This window comes from Pleurodeles waltl, chromosome 3_1 (genome assembly GCF_031143425.1).
Source record: "Pleurodeles waltl isolate 20211129_DDA chromosome 3_1, aPleWal1.hap1.20221129, whole genome shotgun sequence".
In the NCBI taxonomy this organism is placed as follows: Eukaryota; Metazoa; Chordata; class Amphibia; order Caudata; family Salamandridae; genus Pleurodeles; species Pleurodeles waltl.
The window spans coordinates 777718128-777737779 of record NC_090440.1 but is presented as its reverse complement, the minus strand read 5'-3'; positions in this window follow the sequence as shown (position 1 = coordinate 777737779).

Below are 19652 nucleotides of genomic sequence, written 5' to 3'. Positions count from 1 at the left end.
TCAGTAGGAACTATAATCTCAAACAGGGTATTCAAGTCTTCCCAGAGACATTTTGCAAGCTTCACAAACTGTCCGTCTGCTGATACCATTCTATCGGCTTCTCCCTCAACCTGGGATAATCATTTGTGAATGACAGGATGTCACCCCTGGACCATGGTACATGGAATAGAACCCCTACAGCTGTCTCTCTCATTGGTAGCATCTTTATTGTCCCCGTGTCTGGTGCGGCTTTCGCCTGCTTTGGTTCCGGACCATCTCCTTTCTCTTAATCTCTCTTCTTCGCCCATCTGCCTTCCCATTTCTCTAATGCTCCCGAACTTTGAGCACTCTGCAGTATCTCTTTGCGATGTGCCTTCATTCCAGTAGATCTCATATGATCAAAATCTTTAGGTTCAAAGTCTAACCTATAGCTCCTCTTCAAATGCTTAGTACTTTCTATGTCTATGCCATATTTGTCCGCCAGGTTTGCCAACCTCTTTTGCACCTTGCTCACTTCCTTGGTTATTCTGGGGCACAGATACCTCAATTCTGCTTCCGTGTATGATTCTGATCCGTTCACCCCCATTTTTCCTTCCACTAGTTCCGTGGCATCTACCCCCAGTCTCAATAAATTCAGGTATTCTTCCCTTTCTGACCTCTCTGCGGTAACTGTAGTAGTCTGTGGAGCTTATCTAACCACTCGTTCAATTGTTGCGCTGTTAAGCCTTGCAACTAGACATTTCCAGACTGCATCATTGGTGTCTGTGTCGTATTTGTACTCATTACCTGTGGGGTTAGTATTCCCAACCCTGCTTACCTCATCGTCTCCAAAGGAACCCCAATCGGACTAAAGTGCAACAAAGATCTAGACCTTTCAGCTGTCTATCCTCCCTGTGTCATTCCCTGCATGTTTCCGGTAGACCCTCCTCTTAGTGCCTCTTGGGTCATTACTCCCTGATCACATACGCCAGACTTAGCTTGTGCATACAGCGGTACTGGTGGACCAACATTAATTGCCAATGATATAGCAGCTGGTGATTGTCCAATTCCCAAACCCTGTGGGGCATTAACTCCCATAGCTTGACTCATCATGGGTACTGGAGCTACTGACTGCGGCCCTGCAACAGAAGTGTAATTCGGAACCACCTGTTGCTGCGGCTGGGGCAGCAATTACGGAGTTGGCTCAATCTGCACTAACTTTGATTTCGTGTATACTGGATCAGGCGGCACCATCAGACTCGTAGTTGTCTCTAATACGGGAATATCAGGATAGAGCCTCTGAATCTGTAGTGGCTGCAACTGTATCTGTGTATCTGGCGCAGTGGGTACACTGACACCATTCTGTATCAAAACTGTATCACTTGTTTGCACTGTATTCGTGATTCCCTTATTTTGTGCCGGGTCTTCAGAACCCACACTAGGGTTCTGTACATTATCATTTATGGCATATGGTGGTGGGCGATCATGTAACGACTGATTAAGAAACTCTTCATCGTCTGAATCATCTTCATCTACCCAAGACCTCTGAGTCTCCTTTGGCTTACTAGAGCCCTTGTCTGTCTTACAAGTGGCTTTCTTTCCCTGTGTCTCATCTTCTTGGGTTATTGCCGGAAAAATCTTAATTCCGTCAACTATTCCCCTTCTTGGTCTCATTATCCCATTTAGCTTTTGCAAAAGTCTTTTCTGCTCTTTTCATTCTCCTCATAAATTTCTGCTGCCTCTGTTGTATGGCCACTAAATCCCAGACTGATAATGCCTCATACTCAGCTGGTCTTGGAGGCGGTTTTTGCACACTTAACATCAACTGCAAATTTTCCAAAATTCTTATATTAAACCTTCTGTTTTCCGGAAATGCCAAACATCCCTCCTTCTCTGTCAATTTGCACCACTGCTTTAACCAAAGACATGGCGCGACTCCCTTCTCCTCCATTACGATATAAGCTGGAGTACCCTCAGGCGGTGTAGGCTCCCCCACACTCGCAGTAATGTATGTATCTCCCCTCAAAGCACACTTTAGAGCCTTGAAAAACTTCATTTTGCGTCTTTTATTTTGTTTAGAATCTAATCAGGAAGTGACTTTAATCCCCAGAACACTCTTCGTCTACCTTCTCAACCAACTGCCTCTCACAGACGGCTGCCAATCCGTGCGCGACCCCTCTCTGCAACTGACCTATCCCAGCGCGGCTCAAATGACATCATACTCACACACACACTGCGGCTGACAAAGTCTTGCGGCTTGTCCTCCTCACACAAAACTAATGCAATATATTGCGTGCACCTTTAACAACAAAAAAACAAATTTGCTGGCTTACTACAGGAAGGGTAACACAATTGCTTCAGAACTTTACAGAGATTTCACTTGAAGCCTCGGCCGCTACTCTCTCTTTCTCAGCTCCTGCATTCGCAAGCAGAGTTCGACCCGCAAATCCTACTCTCGACTTGTCAATGGTTCGTTCTAGTGCACTTTAGAACTTGCCAAATCTCCATTGAAGGTTTCACTCACACAATTCGACTCAAACTTGACTTGTCAACCACGCCCGATTGACCTATTAAACCGCACAAATTACAACATAAACCAAGTGTCTCCTACACTTATCAATATACTCCGGAGTCTTAGACCACGCCGGGTCCGTAGATCACCAACAACCACGTGGATAATTTTTTAGCACAAAGTGCCACACTCACATGAAGTTCGCCGACTTCCCTACTATCATACAGCGGGGTATGCCCACTCCTACTAAAACAACATTACCTGGCCTAAATCCACACAAATTTCACAAATCCCCTGCAATAGGCATAAGCTGAGCAAGCGCAAATCCTACACCACACATACTAAAGCCGAGAACATACGCAACTCACTTAGGCAAGTGCCGAGATTCCGGGAAAGTCATGGGGAATTTAGAGACACATCATACCTCCAATTTGCATTATTTCGAAAAACACTTTTAAACAATGGTCCCTCGTCCTAGGGCCCCAAAGGGCCTAAACCGTCGCTCTGCTACCAGAACTGTTAACGCGTCCCAATCTGATTAGTTTATTCACTCAGGGACTCGTTTTAGGCCAATGAATCTTTTGACCCTGATTGAAGACACCTTAGAATGAGATAACTAATTAACATGTCAATCAATACGTCAATAACGTCATCAATAAGACTCAGGAACCACCATGACCTTGCAGTCATGAATAACCACACCAGTTTAGTATGATTATATGAAGTTTTATTCCCTATTGATTACAATTCTACTAGCAAGTTTATTAGTCTCAAAACCATGAAACACATTAGCATTGTCATAATATGACAACTCAAATAAGATTTCATCAAAGCAAAGATCACAAACATTAGTACATAACACGATGTCAACATAGGTTAACCCTAGCAGAGTATCATTAGCGCATCATTCAACAAAGCATTGAACCCGTCATTTGTCTAATTGCGTCTGTTTCACTGAACCCCTTAACTAACCTCGAATTAGCATTGGCATGCTGGGCTTCAAGCAAAACAATTTAGTAACACGAATTTGGAAAACATCTAACTATGTTCTCTGTCAAAAGAAGCAGTTGGTACCCAGAAAGAAAAGGCAATCAGACAATTACATTTTCATCATCATATAATTATCCTCCGTATTGGGTCAGCATACAGATTCAGTTGATTCGCCATCAGCAGGGAATTCAGCAAAAACAGGTAAGAAGGGACACTTCCCTCATAAGGAGGAAAAGTATAAGTCAGGCAAGGTAAGGGCAAGGATGGTTTGAAGAACCAAACAGCAAAGTCTCTATGCAGAGTGAAAAAGTGTCTGGGTCATAGCAAAGTTCGCCATCTCCTCTCTTCTCTCTTGTGTCAAAGGTTTTCATCCCTTTTCTGTTGTACAGTCCCCTAAATTTTAATTGGATGGGGTCAGCACCCCACTATCTGCATCCAATAAGTTTTCAATGATTTCATCAAAATTGTCACCCTATAACAGTTCTTACGTATTTTAATGATTCTTATGATTGACGTCTCCAGCGGGCAGAATGTACGGCATGATTTCATACTCTTGTGGTCCTCTTGCATCTTCAGTCAGTAGGTCCATTGTCTTTACCGGTTCAGGCGACCTTGTACCTGTTACTAGTCTACAGTGTTGCATTCAGCAAAAATGTTTCTTCTAGCAAGTCGAATTTCATGAGACTGGATCTACTACGGGTACATTCATCCTTTAGCTTTGGAAAAATACGAGTACATGTCCTTCCGCAAGTCAGCACACTGCACGTTAGAAAAACACATTTAATATGAAAAACCGGGCAGCTAGGCCTCGACTCATGCTAAATAAGCCTAATGATTTATTAGCAAAACCTTAACATATAACTCTTAATATTAGTACAAAATCATATTTCAACATATCATTATATCATTATTAGTCAGTTTCATTAATCATTGTATATGTTGGTGGCCACTCCCCGTGGGCACATTTCAAGCGCGTGTTTAGCAATAACACATTAATACATTTTCTATGCAGCATTATTATACATTAGTTCATAAAACATTTCATGTTAATTTTGAGTATAGGTGCTACGCTCTCTCAGTAATTTCCCATTTCTTTGGAAAATCCTAGTACTTGCATGTTCATAGTGCACCTCAGAATTACTGATCCCCATAGTACTGGCAATTTCACTTACTCTTCTGTTGTAGAAATATACAATATTTTGCTCCGGCACTCGGGTACTGTATTCACTTACAAAATGAACATGAAGAAGTCTTTAGGAGGTTATCATTTGCAAAGATGTTTTTGGTACCAGGTTCACCAAACAGCCACATCTTCTGATGGATTTCTGAATGACACAGAATCAAAATGTGACCTCGTCATTCAGCACAGTATCAGGCAATATGCTTTTTTACTGTTTTCTCTGACCAACAGATTTTATGAATCACACGCTGTTATTCTTCCTCATATCCTCATACTCTTTATTATTTTGGAATACTATGCCTATCCCGATTAGTGAGCAGGACCGGAACTAAGGAAAAATATCCTATGTACAGATTTTGTGAATGAGCTGTTTCTCCATCTAGCCAGCCTTTCGATTGCGGGTGTCACATTATTGTCACGTGCATTGCTAGTATTGCTATTTATATTGCCTGAATTAGATTTAAATTAGGGCTCCCGGTTTTACAGCATTTATTTTTTGACATTTCTAGCCGTATTTATTCATATTTATCTTTTGCTCGTGTTTCCTGAAGGTATCCATTTTTCATTTTGTGTTTACTGTAAAAAAAGAAGCTGCAGCAGGTGTTTTTCCACATTTACTTAACTGAAAAATGGATACTCACATTTGAATGTCAAAAATGTTTCAGCAGTACAGAGTGCAATAACATTAGCTGAAAACACTTGCATTGTAGAACAGCATAGATAGATAACTATAGATCTGCACTTAAATAAGTTTTATTAGGAAATCTATTGCCTTTTTATATCTCTCCTACTCTCAGTCTGTACACCTACAGACAGACCTGGCACTCGTGACTAACAGTAGAAAAAATCATCCAAAGAAGGCCTATTTTCCGTATTTTTCTGTATTTATAAATAAATACAGACAGGTAAATAAATAGGTTTCTGTTTGTATTTATCTGTAAAAAATCAGTAAAAACAGAAAACTGAGAGCCCTAAGTTTAACTTTAGTTTAAAATCCATTTTTACTGAATAATGCATTCTTGTCATCATCTTAGATTTTCATCTCTCTCGCCTTACGCACACCATACTGTTTCTGAGCACGGAAATCAGTCTATACTCTTCACCTACATATAAATGTATTTGTAGCCAAGTCTGATCTAGATGGTTTATTTTTATCTACCACTCCTCTCTTAAATTTTCGTAAGTTGGGTATTCATTGTTCTCTCTGTTTGAACAGCCCGGCAGAATGAAAATGTTCTGACATGCCTCATTAGGTAATAAGGATGGTCTTCCCTACTCCAAGCTCCTTTAAGAGGTTTCACTCCATTGGCCTATAGGCATCCGGTGAAGTCATTAAATGCACAGCTTCACTACTAGAGGCAAAATGTTCAGGTCTTTGTGAAACCGGGTAAACTCCCTTTTCTGATCCTAGAATGGACATTGATATTGGGTTCAGTAGAACAATTTCACTAATGTTAGGTCAGTCTTATTTACAGAGCTATTAGAGTCTTCTGAAATAGTAATACATATGCAAACGAGAAGTAGAATGTTCTAATGATGGCTGGCTAACGGGGAAAACATGGACTTATAACATCCCTCCATTTTTTTTATATATATATATATATATATATATATATATATATATAAATAAATAAATACATTAATTAATTATTAATAAATAAGGAGATTCTGGGGTTGGTTTGCTAGTGGTTGACCAGTTACATACAATGGATCTTGAGAATTTCAGGGACCTTCAATATATTCTCGGGACATCAACATCTTGCCTCACAGGTACACACACAAAAGGAAATGCTTTCTATGCCCAGGTCTGGCTGTGCCATGCGTAAAAAGAGGCCCACGTTCTAGGCACAGACCCCTATTGATTTTATGGGAGTGGGTGCACCCTACTTCTTAAGATAATTGCTTTAAGAACCAAACTGTTGTGAGAATATAAAAAATGTCGTATCCACAGACCACGTCCTCTATTTACATATTTGCCCTCAGATGGATCGCTTCTCAACTTGAATCTGTTTTCAGAAGTAGGCTCAGAGTCTATTGCTTGCTTATGATAGAGATTTTAAGGTAAATTTCACAGTTTCTATCTGTTGTGGCACATTGATGCTAGCAAATCAGATTTTTTTTGTTTTTTTGTTCTGTACAAGGTATGGTCTACATAGCAAACGCTCTTCCAGCTACATTTCGCACAGCTTTCTCAGACTGAGCATTAAATTGGAATTGGAAATGTCAAGTTTCCAAGTAGAAGACGAACGCAGTCGCCTACTCAGCTCACACCTGCTGTTTTTGCAATCATCAATCAACTTTCTAAAAATTATGCAAGTCCTATTCTGAAAATATCTTAAGACAAATTATTAGGTTATGTCCCTATTGTTTTAGATTAGTCGGTAATCGCAGAAAAAATTCTCTGCATGTACTTTCACTAAGAAAACACCCGCACTGCAATTAACATATGGCATCGGTTTTTATACCATTTTATAGGTGCATTTCCATGACCTTTGTGTTTGTCATATCGTTTAACATATTGGCCCATATTTATACTTTTTGACGCTAAACTGCGCTAACGCAGTTTAGCGTCAAAAAGTTTTGCGCCGTCTAACGCCATTCTGAAGCGCCATGCGGGCGCCGTATTTATGGAATGGCGTTAGACGGCGTAATCAGACCGGCGCTGCCTGGTTTGCGTGGGAAAAAACCACGTAGACCTGACAGCGCCGGCGTAGGGGGAAAATGGCGTATGGGCGTCTTAAAATGGGGCAAGTCAGGTTACGTCGAAAAAATCGTCTTAACCCGACTTGCGCCATTTTTTAACGACGCCCATCCCCCATCAACATGACTCCTATCATTGTAAAGATAGGAGTCATGCCCCCTTGCCCAATGGCCATGCCCAGGGGACTTCTGTCCCCTGGGCATGGTCATTGGGCATAGTGGCATGTAGGGGGGCACAAATCTGGCCCCCCTATGCCAAAAAAAATTATTAAAAATAAAATAAAAATACTTACCTGAACTTACCTGAATGTCCCTGGGGTGGGTCCCTCCAGCCTTGGGTGTCCTCCTGGGGTGGGCAAGGGTGGCAGGGGGGGTCCCTGGGGGCAGGGGAGGGCACTCTGGGCTCATTTTGAGCCCACTTGTCCCTTAACGCCATGCCTGACCCAGGCGTTAAAAAGCGGCGCAAATGCGCCGTTTTTAGCCACGCCCACTCCCGGGCGTCTCTTTTGCCCGGGAGTATAAATACCACGTAAAGGCCTGGGAGTCATTTTTTAGACGGGAACGCCTCCCTTGCATATCATTAACGCAAGGAAGGGGTTCACGCTAAAAAATGACGCACATTCCGGGAACTTTGGCGCTATTCGCCTCTAACGCCATAGTATAAATATGGCGTTAGTTGGCGTTAGTTTAGCGTCGAATTTGCGTCGAAAAAAACGACGCAAATTCGGCGCAAACGGAGTATAAATACGGCCCATTATTTCCAGCGTGTGCGCCAGGTTTTTAAAATTGAAAGAAGTCTGGTTACAAAGAAACCTAAGAGCAAAGTATGTCCGGCATCGCATTATGCACGAGAGGTCACTTACTCATTTATTCGTGACAGTTGACATCATGCGTTGTTATGATATATTACATGTGGAACCATGGTACCTCTATGTTGACAAAGAACCGAGCTTAAGAATACACTGCCTGCAGAGTAACTAACTAGTAAACGTATTTTCCAAGCATTGTACAACCAGGGCAGCCCAGAGTAAATTAAGCGCTAACTGAAGGTTGTATGTGCCGCTCTGCAATTATCTTAATCTTAAAGGCTGCATTCTCAGCAGGTGCTCGGGTGCATCACGTGACATCATTCCAGCTCACAAGTCCTTTAGCCGCTTGCTGGAGGTCGCACTCCGAAAGAGCAGTTGCTGTGTCGGTGGAGAGGCACCAGGGCTGTGAGAGGCCCTGATAACCATCAATGGCCACATCTTTAGGAGGCGCCGAAAACACTCTGAGCAATTGTGGTAGAGTGAGCTAGGAGGTCTGCGCTCGCTTCTCGACACATTGCATGACTCTGAGGAAGCCACAGCTTACCATGTTTTCCCCGTGTGCTGGACTCTATTTTTGCTGGTTTTGATAATCTGTGCACTTTACCACTGATGACCAGTGCTAAATTGCAAGTGCCCCTGGGTAAATTGTAGGTGTAATTGGCTTTCCCATGATTGCATCTTTGATTTACTAGTAAGTCCCTAGTACAGTGCACTAGAGGTCCATGGCCTGTATGTCAAATGATACTAGTGAGTCTGCAGCACTGGATGTGCCACCCACATTAGTAGCCCTGTAAACATGGCTCAGACCTGCCACTGCAGTGTCTGTGTGTTCTGTTTTAAACTGTCTATTGAACCTGGCAAGAGTACCTAAGGTAGGCCCTTGATAGCCCCACGGGCAGGGTACAGTGTATGTTAAAAGTGAGAAATGTGTGTTTTACATGTCCTAACAGTGAAATACTGCCAAGTTTGTTTTTCGCTGTTGCAAGGCCCATCTCTCTCAAAGATTAACATGGGGACTGCCTTTAAATAATTTTTAAGTGTAGATTCCCTTTGGGAGCAGATAGAAAAGTGCAGTTTGGTGTCTCTGAACTCACAATTTAAAAGTATATCTTTTGGAAAAGTTGGTTTTTAAATAGTCAGTTTTAAAATACCACTTTTGGAAAGTGGGCGTTTTTCTGCTTACACCATTCCGTGACTCTGCCTGTTTGTGGATTCTTTTTCTGGGTCAAACTGACAGTTGGGCTGTTTGTGAATCCCCTCTAGTCAGTGAGACAAAGGGAGCTGGGGAGTAGCCTGCATATCCTGATTGGTCAACTGACCTAGAGAGGAGGGAGGAGTGGCTGACAAATGACCCATCACCCTCCTGATAGCTAAAATCGATGTTCCAACTGCATCACAGCTGGGAGATCAACGCATCGTTGCTGGAGAAAGAACGCAACACCCGCTTGCAGCCACTGATAACAACACAAACCCCACGTAATGTGGTTTTCCAACACTGTACGGCTGGATTTTTCACGCATTGTCGCTGGGCATTGAAGTCGTCATGAACCTGCGTGGATCTGAGGTGCCCCACCAGAAAAATCAACGCATTGCTCTCTTGCAGGAGAGGAAAACAACGCATTGCCTACTCAACGAGAGAAGAAATGATGCACGGCCTCACTCGCCAGTAAGAAATCGACGCATCACTGACTTATCTGACACACGCTCGCCCGTGCGGCTTTATTTTTGACACAAACAAAGTACTTTGTGTAAAATCAACATTTCCATTGTTTTTTATGGAGTAAGACTCTTAGGCCCATATTTATACTCTGTTTGCACCGGATTTGCGTCATTGTTTTAACTTAACTCCATATTTATATTTTGATGCTAGACCCATCTAGACTCAAAATATTAAAGTTAACTTCATTTGTTCCCTCCGGAAAACTACCTTGCGTCAATGAGATGCAAGGTAGGTGTTGCCGGGCAAAAATTACTCCAAGGCCCTTGTGCCTTATTTATCCTCCAGTGCAAAAATCATGCACAGGAGGAGGAGGGCCTTAAATGATGGTGCTAAACCTGCTTAGCCTCATTATTTTTCGCCTGGGTAAGGGCAGGCGTTAGGGAACCTGTGGGCCACTTTCCATGGCCAAAATCCAACATGCACAAGTCAAGTTATGAATTTTCAAAAGAATAAGTGTCTTATTCCTTAGAAAACACGGAGAATGCTGTTATTATTCAAAGTTACTGATTAGTGTAAAAAATAAGCAGCACTGGCGTGCGTGCATCAGAAAGAGTAGCAATGTGTTGCCTCTTTACTTGCAAGTGAGGCCGTGTGTTGTTTCCTTCTCTGGTCGGGTCGGCGATACATCATTTTTCTCGTGCAAGAGAGCAATGTGTCGATTTCTGGACTGGGCATCTCCGATCCACGCAGAGATGAGTCGAGTTTGACACCCAGGGACGATGGGTGGAAAATCCGGTAGCACGGTATCAAGAAACTGCGCTGCGTGGGATTTGCATAGTTATCAGCCTCTGTTAGCGGGTGTTATGCATCGTTTCTCCAGCTGCGTTGAAGCGATCTCCGAGCCGCAATGCAGGTGGGGTGTTGATTTCAGCCGCGAAGTCGGCGGCACGTCGTTTGTCAGCCACGTCACGGAAAGGTGCGTTGAAAATCTCCCTGCACTTCAGTCTGTGCGTGGATTTTCAGTTCTTGTCTGCCAACGTCACTTTTCAAGGCAAAGGAACTGGATAGTGCAACACTTGACAGGGCAGGAGTCTCAGAAAAGAGTCCAGGTTCTGGCAGAGGAGGTATTTGATTGCCCTAAGACTTCAACAACAGGAGGCAAGCTCAGTTCAAGCCCTTGGAAATTCCTCTCAAGCAGGAATGCACAACAAAGTCCAGTCTTTGTCCCCTTTCACAGGCAGAAGCAGAAACTGCAGGACAGCCCAACAAAGCACAGTCACAGGCAGGGGCATCATTTCTCATCAGCTCTTCTCCTTGTCAGGGGTTCCTCTTGATTCCAGAAGTTATCTAATTTTCAAGGGTTTTGAGTGCTCTTCTTACACCCCTTTCTGCCTTTGAAATAGGCCTACTTCAAAGAGAAGTCTCTCTTCTTTTCAAGATCCTGCCTAGCCCAGGTCAGGCCCCAGACACACTCAAGGGGGTTGAAGACTGCATTGTGTGAGGGCAGGCACAGCCCTTTCAGGTGTTAGTGACCACTCATCCCCTCCCTCCCAGCACAGATGGCTCATCAGGATATGTAGGCTACACCCCAGCTCTCTTTGTGTCACTGTCTACAGAGAGGTGCAAACAGCCCAACTGTCAAACTGACCCAGACAGGGCATCCATAAACAGGCAGAGTCACAGAATGGTTTAAGCAAGAAAATGCCTACTTTCTAAAATGGCATTTTCAAATACACAATCTAAAAACAAACTTTACCAAAATATGTATTTTTAAATTGTGAGTTCAGAGACCCTAAACTCCAAATTTCTATCTGCTCCCAAATGGAATCTGCACTTTAATAATATGTAAAGGCAGCCCCCATGTTAACCTATGAGAGAGAAATGCCTTGTAACAGTGAAAGCAGAATTTGGCAGTATTTCACTGTTAGGACATGAATAACACATAAGTACATGTCCCACCTCTTACATACACTGCACCCTTCCCATGGGGCTACCTAGGGCCTACCTTAGGGGTGCCTTACAAGTATAAAAAGGGAATGTTTATGCCTGGCAAGTTGGTATGCTTGCCAAGTCGAATTGGCAGTTTAAAACTGCACACACAACACTGCAGTGGCAGGTCTGAGCCATGTTTGCAGGGCTACTAATGTGGGTGGCACAACCAGTGCTGCAGGCACACTAGTAGCATTTGATGTACAGGCCCTGGGCACCTCTAGGGACTTACTAGTAAATCAAATATACCAATCATGGAAGGACAATTACATGTACATTTTACATAGGAGCACTTGCACGTTTGCACTGGATAGCAGTGGTAAAGTGCCCAGAGCAATAAAAGCAGCAATAACAGAGTCCAGCATACATCAACAACCTAGGAAAAAGAAGCAAAAAGTTAAGGGAGACCACGCCAAGGATGCCATGTCTAAGAGGGAGGATGACATATATCTGTGGTTTAAGGGATATGAGTGAGCTCTCCACATGAACATGGTCTTTGAAGAACATTGGGGGGGGGGGGGGGCGAGTCTGTGGAAGCACTTTCAGGTAGAGGGGAGGGAAACTCTAACATGCTTAGGGGATCCTCAGGGACTCACCTACGCTATCATGAAGGATGCCGTACTCACAAGATATGGTCCCACCCCTGAGCAGTACAGGGATAAGTTAAGGTCCTACAAAAAGAAGGAACCCCAAAGTTGGTTGGAATGTGTTGACTCTTTTTGCAGGTCACTGGATGGTTGGTTTAAGGTCAGCCAGGTGACAACTTATGAGGGGCTGTACAATTTGATTGCTTGGGAGCATTTGTCCAGGCTTTGTTTTCCAGAGCTGCGTCAGCTCCTGATTGACAGCAAGCTGACTGACCACAGAGGGCTTGTGCAGGAAGCAGACTTGTGGAAGAGCACCAGGGTCCAGAGGAGGTATGGAGGAGACCATGCCAAGGGTGGGCAGGGTCCCCATCAGAAAAAGTGTGGGGGGGTAAGGATAAACATGGGGAGTTCTCTAAAGGGCCCAACCTAGTTTCCAGGCTAAGGATTCCCTGCCCCCAGTAGAAAAGAAACCATGGGTCTCTACAGGGAAACTTGCAGAGAAGGGTCCCCGCAAGTGCTTTGCATGTGATCAGGTGGGTCACATGAGCGGGCATCCAAAATGCCCCAAGGGGACACCAGCACCCACTGGTGCCCAGTCACAGAGTTTGGCCAGTGTAGCTCTTGGGGAGGAGCTGGTTTCAGCTGGGTGGGTGCCAGCTGAGATGACCCTTGTCTTATTAGGTGACATTGAGATGGTATACAGGTCCCTTGTGCCTGAGAACACTAAGAAATACAGGTTGTGGGTGACCATTAATAGACAGAGGGTGGAGGCTCTGAGAGACACAGGAGCCACTGTGACTATGATGAGAAGTAAACTGGTGTATGAAGAGCAGATAGATCCTCATGTACTTCACCAAGTAGTTGCAGTAGACAAATCTGAGCACCTGTGTAGAGTGGCGCAGGTTACCTTTGAATAGGGGGGAGTCTCAGTTTCCTTGAGGCTAAAATCAATGCTCCAACCACATCACCGCTGGGAGATTGAGGCATCGCGGCTGGAGAAACGCAGCAACACCTGCTTGCAGCCACTGATAACAACACAAACCCCACGTAGTGTGGTTTTCCAACACTGTACGGCTGGATTTCTCACGCATTGTCGCTGGGCGTCAAAGTCATTGTGAACCTGCATGGATCCGAGGTGCCCCACCAGAAAAATCAAGGCATTGCTCTCTTGCAGGAGAGGAAAATGACGCATTGCCTACTCGACGACAGAAGAAATGATGCACGGCCTCACTCGTCAGTAAGGAATCGTCGCATCACTGACTTATCTGACGCACGCTCGCGCGGCTTCATTTTTAACACAAACAAGGTACTTTGTGTAAAATCAATGTTTCCATTGTTTTCTATGGAGTAAGACTCTTAGACCCATATATATACTCTGTTTGTGTTGGATTTGCATCATTGTTTTGACGGAAATCTGGCGCAAACTTAACTCCATATTTATATTTTGACGCTAGACTCGTCTAAAGGCTTGGAGAAGGCCTCCAGTAAGCTCCCTCCAGGATGTATTTAGCTACATGCTGGCTTTCAGAAACCAGATGGGCCACTTCAGGAAGCTCACTCAGGAGAACCAGGAAGCAAGCCAGGAAGACATGAAATGGTGGTACGACCAGAATGCCACTCTGGTCAAGTTTCAGTCTGGCAAGAAAGTGTGGGTGATGGCCCCAGTGGAGCCTAGGGTGCTAAAGGAGAAGTGGACTGGGTCTTTTGCAGTGGTGGAGCGCAAGAGCTATGTCACCTATCTGGTGAACTTGCGGACTCCCAGGAACCCTTTGAGGATCCTACATGTGAACCACCTCAAACCACACTTTGAGAGGTCTGAGTTGACTATGCTCCTATCAATAGATGTTGGGGAGGAGAAAGAGAGTGAGCCTCTTCCTGACCTTTAGTTCTGTGGAGGGTGTGAAACTCTCCCCCTTCCTGACTCTAGAGCAACAGAGGGACTGTCGCCAGGTGTAGGGACAGTTTGCATCATTGTTTTCCTTGGTTCCAGGGGTCACTCAGATGTGAACACATGATGGGGACACTGGGAACAGTCCACCTGTAAAACACAAGATTTACAGGGTGACTGACAAAGTCAGGCCTAACATCAAGGATGAGGTGTCAAAGATGTTAGCATTAGGGGTTATTGAGTTTTCCAGTAGCCCTTGGGCCAGCTTTGTGGTTTTGGTTCCAAAGGCTGCTGCTCCTGGTGCCACTCCAGAACTCAGGTTCTGTGTGAACAACCGTGGAATAAATGCGGTCACGAAGACAGATGCGCAGCCAATCCCCATGGCTGATGAGGTCATTGATCTGTTAAGGCCTGCCAAATATCTCAGCACGTTTGACTTAACTTCTGGATATTGTCAGATCGCTCTAACTGAAGGGGCCAAGGAGAGGTCTGCATTCTCTACCCCAAATGGCACTATCAATTTAAGGTTATGCCGTTTGGGATGAAGAATGCCCCTGCCACCTTTCAGAGGTTGGTCAACCAGGTTTTGGCTAGGCTGGAGAACTTCACCACCACCTACCTGGATGACATTGCTGTGTGCAGCTCCAGTTGGGGGGGAACACTTGCAGTACCTCTGCAAAGTGTTAGAGACCCTGCAGAAGGCAGCCTCACTATTAAGGCAAGTAAGTGTCAAACAGACCAGGGTTATGTAGTGTACTTGGGACACCAGATCGGGAGTGGCCAGGTTCCACCCCTACAGGCAAAGATTGACACCATTCTGGCTTGGGAGCCTCCCAAGACCCAGACTCAGGTGAGGGCCTTTCTAGGTCTCACATGATACTACAGGAGGTTTGTCAAGGGGTATGTCACTATTGTTGCTCCCTTGACTGAGTTAACCTCTAAAAATCAGCCCAGAAAGATGATCTGGACTGAGGCTTGCCAGACAGATTTTGATGCCCTGAAGGCAACCATGTGCATGGCACTCGTGCTGAAAGCACCTAATTTCTCTGAAGAATTTGTCGTGATGTCTGATGCTTCAGAACATGGTGTAGAAGCAGTGTTGTCATAGCTAAATGAAGAGGGCCAAGACCAGCCTGTAGCCTTCATTAGTAAGAGGTTACTTCCCAGGGAATGCAGGTGGAGTGCAATTGAGCGTGAGGCTTTTGCTGAGGTCTGGGCACTGCGGAAGCTAAGGGCCAGGTGTAGCAATTTCCGCATTTGCGATTCAGAAATTGCGAGTCGGTGCAAACTCACAATTTCCGAATTGCAAATGTGGATGCAGAACGGTGTCTCAGACACCGTCTGCGATTCGCTATGGGGTCGCAAAGACCCAGCTCATTAATATTAATGAGGTGGGTCGCATTTTGCGACCCCATAGCGAGTCCCTGCACTAACAGGGATGGTGGCCTGCTGAAGACAGCAGACCTCCATGTCCGTGACTGCTTTTTAAATAAAGCAGTTTTTATTTTTATTTTGCAGCCCGTTTTCCTTAAAGGAAAACGAGTTGCAAAACCAAAAAAATCACGAAACCATTTGGTTTCATTTTTTCAGAGTAGGCAGTGGTCCATTGGACCACTGCCTGCTCTGAAAAAACCTTTTTGGGAACATTCACAAAGGGGAAGGGGTCCTATGGGGACCCTTTCCCTTTTGCAAATGGGTTACCACCAGTGTGACACTGGTGGTAACTGCAAATTGCTTTGCGACCGCGTTCGCGGTCACAAAGCAATTTGGCATCACGGTGCGAGTCGCAAATAGGAAGGGGATACCCCTTCCTATTTGCAAGTCGCATTCACATTTTGCGAGTCGGTAGCAAATCGCAAAATGTGAATGAGCATCGCAATGAGCATTTTGCAAGCCGCAAACTGTGATTTTCGCAGTTTGCTCCATGCAAAATGCTTCCTACATCTGGCCCCAAGACCCTACTTGTTTGGGATTCACTTCCGAGTTCAAACCGACCACAGGCCCCTCAGGTGGTTAAAGTAGATGAGGGGTGAGAATCCAAAACTGTTGAGGTGGTTTATTTTCCTACAGGGATTTTACGATGTAACACCGCTCTGGAACAGAACACGCCAGTGCTGATGGTCTGTCCAGATTCTTCTGTCTTAGTGATGAGAACTCCCATGAGGTAGGGTAGTTCTCCCCACTTTCAGCTGGAGGGACACGTGTTAGACCTGGCATCTTTAGTGTGGTCTCCCCTGTCTTTTTTGTCTCTGCTTCCCATGTTTTTGCTGTTTTTGGTACTCTGGTCACTTTACCACTGCTGACTAGTACTAAAGTGCAAGTGCTCCTGGGTAAATTGTATGTGTAATTGGCTTTTCCATGATTGGCATCTTTGATTTATTAGTAAGTCCATAGTACAGTGCACTAGAGGTGCCCAGGGCCTCTGAATCAAATGCTACTAGTAGGCCTGCAGCACTGGTTGTGCCACCCACAGAAGTAGCCCTGTAAATATGGCTCAGACCTGACACTGCATTGCCTGTGTGTGCAGTTTTAAACTGTCAGTTCGACCTGGAAAGTGTACCCACTTGCCAGGCCCAAACCTTCCCTTTTTACATGAGTAAGGAACCCTTAAGGTAGGCCCTAGGTAGCTTCATGGGCATGATGTAGTGTGTGTTAAAGGTGGGACATGTAATGATGTGTTTTACATGTACTAACAGTGAAATACTGCCAAATTTGTTTTTCACTGTTGCAAGGCTTATCTCTCTCCTAGGTTAACACGTGGCTGACTTTAAATAACTTTTAAGTATAGATTCTCTTTGGGAGCAGATGGAAATGTGCAGTTTAGTGTCTCTGAACTCACAATTTAAAAATACATGTTTTGGTAAAGTTGGTTTTTAAATTGTCAGTTTGAAAATTCCACTTTCAGAAAGTGGGCATTTTCCGGCTTTGACCATTCTGTGACTCTTGCAGTTTGTGGATTCTGAGACTGAGTCAGTCTGACAGTTGGGCTGTTTGTGAATCTGTTGTAGACAGTGAGACAAAGGGAGCTGGGGAGTAGCCTGCACATCCTGATGGACCATCTGAGCTAAAGTGGAGGGAGGTGTAGTCACTTACACCTGAATGGGTTGTGCCTGCCCTCACACAATGCAGTCTCCAACCCCCTGGTGTGTGTCTGGAGCCTGGCCTGGTCAAGTAAGTATCTTGTGAACAACAGGGACTTTCCTTTGAATTTTGCTACTTCAAAGGCAGAAAGGGGTATAAGTAGTAGACCCAAAACCCCAGACTTTTAGATTACTCCTGGGATCAAGAGGAATCTCTGCCAAGGAGAAGAGCTGAAGAGCAGGAGGAGGAGTACTGCCCCTTTGCCCGTGACTGTGCTTTGCTGGGTTGGCCTGCAGTTGCTGCTTCTGCTTGAAAGAGGACAAAGACTGGACTTTGTTGTGCATTCCTGATTGAGAAGAATCTCTTAGGGCTTGAATTGAGCATCCCTCCTGTTTTGAAGTCTCAGGGCCATCAAAGAGTTCCTCTGTCAGCACCTGGATTCTCTGCTGAGACTCCTGCCCTGCCAAGCAGTGCCCTGTCCAGTCTCTGAGCCCTTGAGAGGTGAAGTTGGTAGAAAAGGACAGAAATCCACTCACAGACCACTGTGCGGGGAAACTTTTGATGCACCATCCACAACGTGGCTGATAAACGATGCGCCGTCAGCCTCGTGGATAAAATCAATACTACACCTGCATCGCAGCTGGGAGATCGACGCATCGTGGCTGGAGAAATGATGCTCAACACCCGCTAATAGTTGCTGATAACATCGCAAGCCCTACGAACAAGGGCTGAGATCCACAAACAGAACACCATGCTGGGAAACTTATGCTGCACCACCTCAATGCGACTGAAAAATGACACGCCACCTGCTTTGCGGCTAAAATCGATGCTCCACCTGCATCGTGGCTGGGAAATTGACTCATCACGGATGGAAAAAAGATGCAACACCCGCTTGCAGCTGCTGATAATGATGCAAACCCCATTTAGTGCCGTTTTCCAGCACCGTGGGGCTGGATTTCTCATGCATCGTTGCCGGGTTTTAAAGTCATTGTGAACCTGCGCAGATCGAAGTGCCCTCTCCGGAAATCGACACATCGCTCTCTTGTGGGAGAGGAAAACAACGCATCACCTACCCGACCGGAGAAGAAATGATGTACGGCCTCACTCGTGAGTAAGGAATCGGCGCATCGCTGACTTTTCTGTTGCACGCTCGCCCATGTGATTTTATTTTTGATGCAAAGCAGGAACTTTGTGTAAAATCAACGTTATTCTTTTGAACATTCATATTTTGACTTGTGTATTTTGGATTTTGGTAATTTTGGTCTTGTTTGATTTAGATAATTATTGCCTATTTTTCCAAACTGCTGTGGTGTCCATTTTGGAGTGTTTTCACTATATTACTTTGTGTGTTGGTACCAATACTTTACACATTGCCTTTGAGATAAGCCTGACTGCTTGTGATAAGCTACCAAGGCGGTGACCAGGAGTTATCTAAGTGTGTATCTCCATTGCCCTGACTAGTGTGAGGGTCCTAGCTTGGATGGAGTGCAAACTAACTGCCAACCAGAGACCCGAATTCTAACAAAGACGACAGTTGCTGGAGTTTAGAATTGGAACCTATCAGGGCTGAACGTTTTCCAGTGTTTTGTCCTGTGACATGCATGGAAGTATCTATGCAGAAATTGAGTAAAATTGTAAGTGTATCATTTTAGTTATTCTTTTAATAATTTTTATCTGTATCACTTATGTCTCTTCTTTTTTTTTTTTTTATCTGTTTATTAAACGTAACACTCACACAACAGTACATTGGCTGTTAATGATTCTGCGATCCATTTGCTTGCTTATCTATACTTGCACAGCATTATCACACATTAATGTAGCAAAAGAACGGGGAGAAAAGAAAGAGAAAAAAAAAAAGGGGGCGGGAGAGAGGGGGTGAGCAAAGAGAGCAAATATAAAACAACATGCACATGCAAGGAAAAAGAAAATAAAACAGCATACAGCTTGAAAACTATGTGCTTAATTAATTGCTAATTAAAGATGCAGCTAACCGCTATTAATGTCATTGCTAGTGTAGGTAATCCCCAACAGGTGGAGGGGGAAAAAAGAATAGGGAATACAGCTATTGTGTATGAGTAAAGCGGGGGTCATATCTAAGGTGCGACTTATGTTTTGCGGAGTTTGATAGGATACCGGGCAGAAGTAATATTAAGTAACCTTGGTATGGGTTGCGTGTAAATTTGACAGCGGAGAGAGTATCCTAATGTATTGTGAGATTGCATTGTGGAAAGGGGGGAGGGCGTTGATGGCGGATGTGAGTGAGAATAAGAGAGGTTAGGGCAGGGGGATTGACGTACT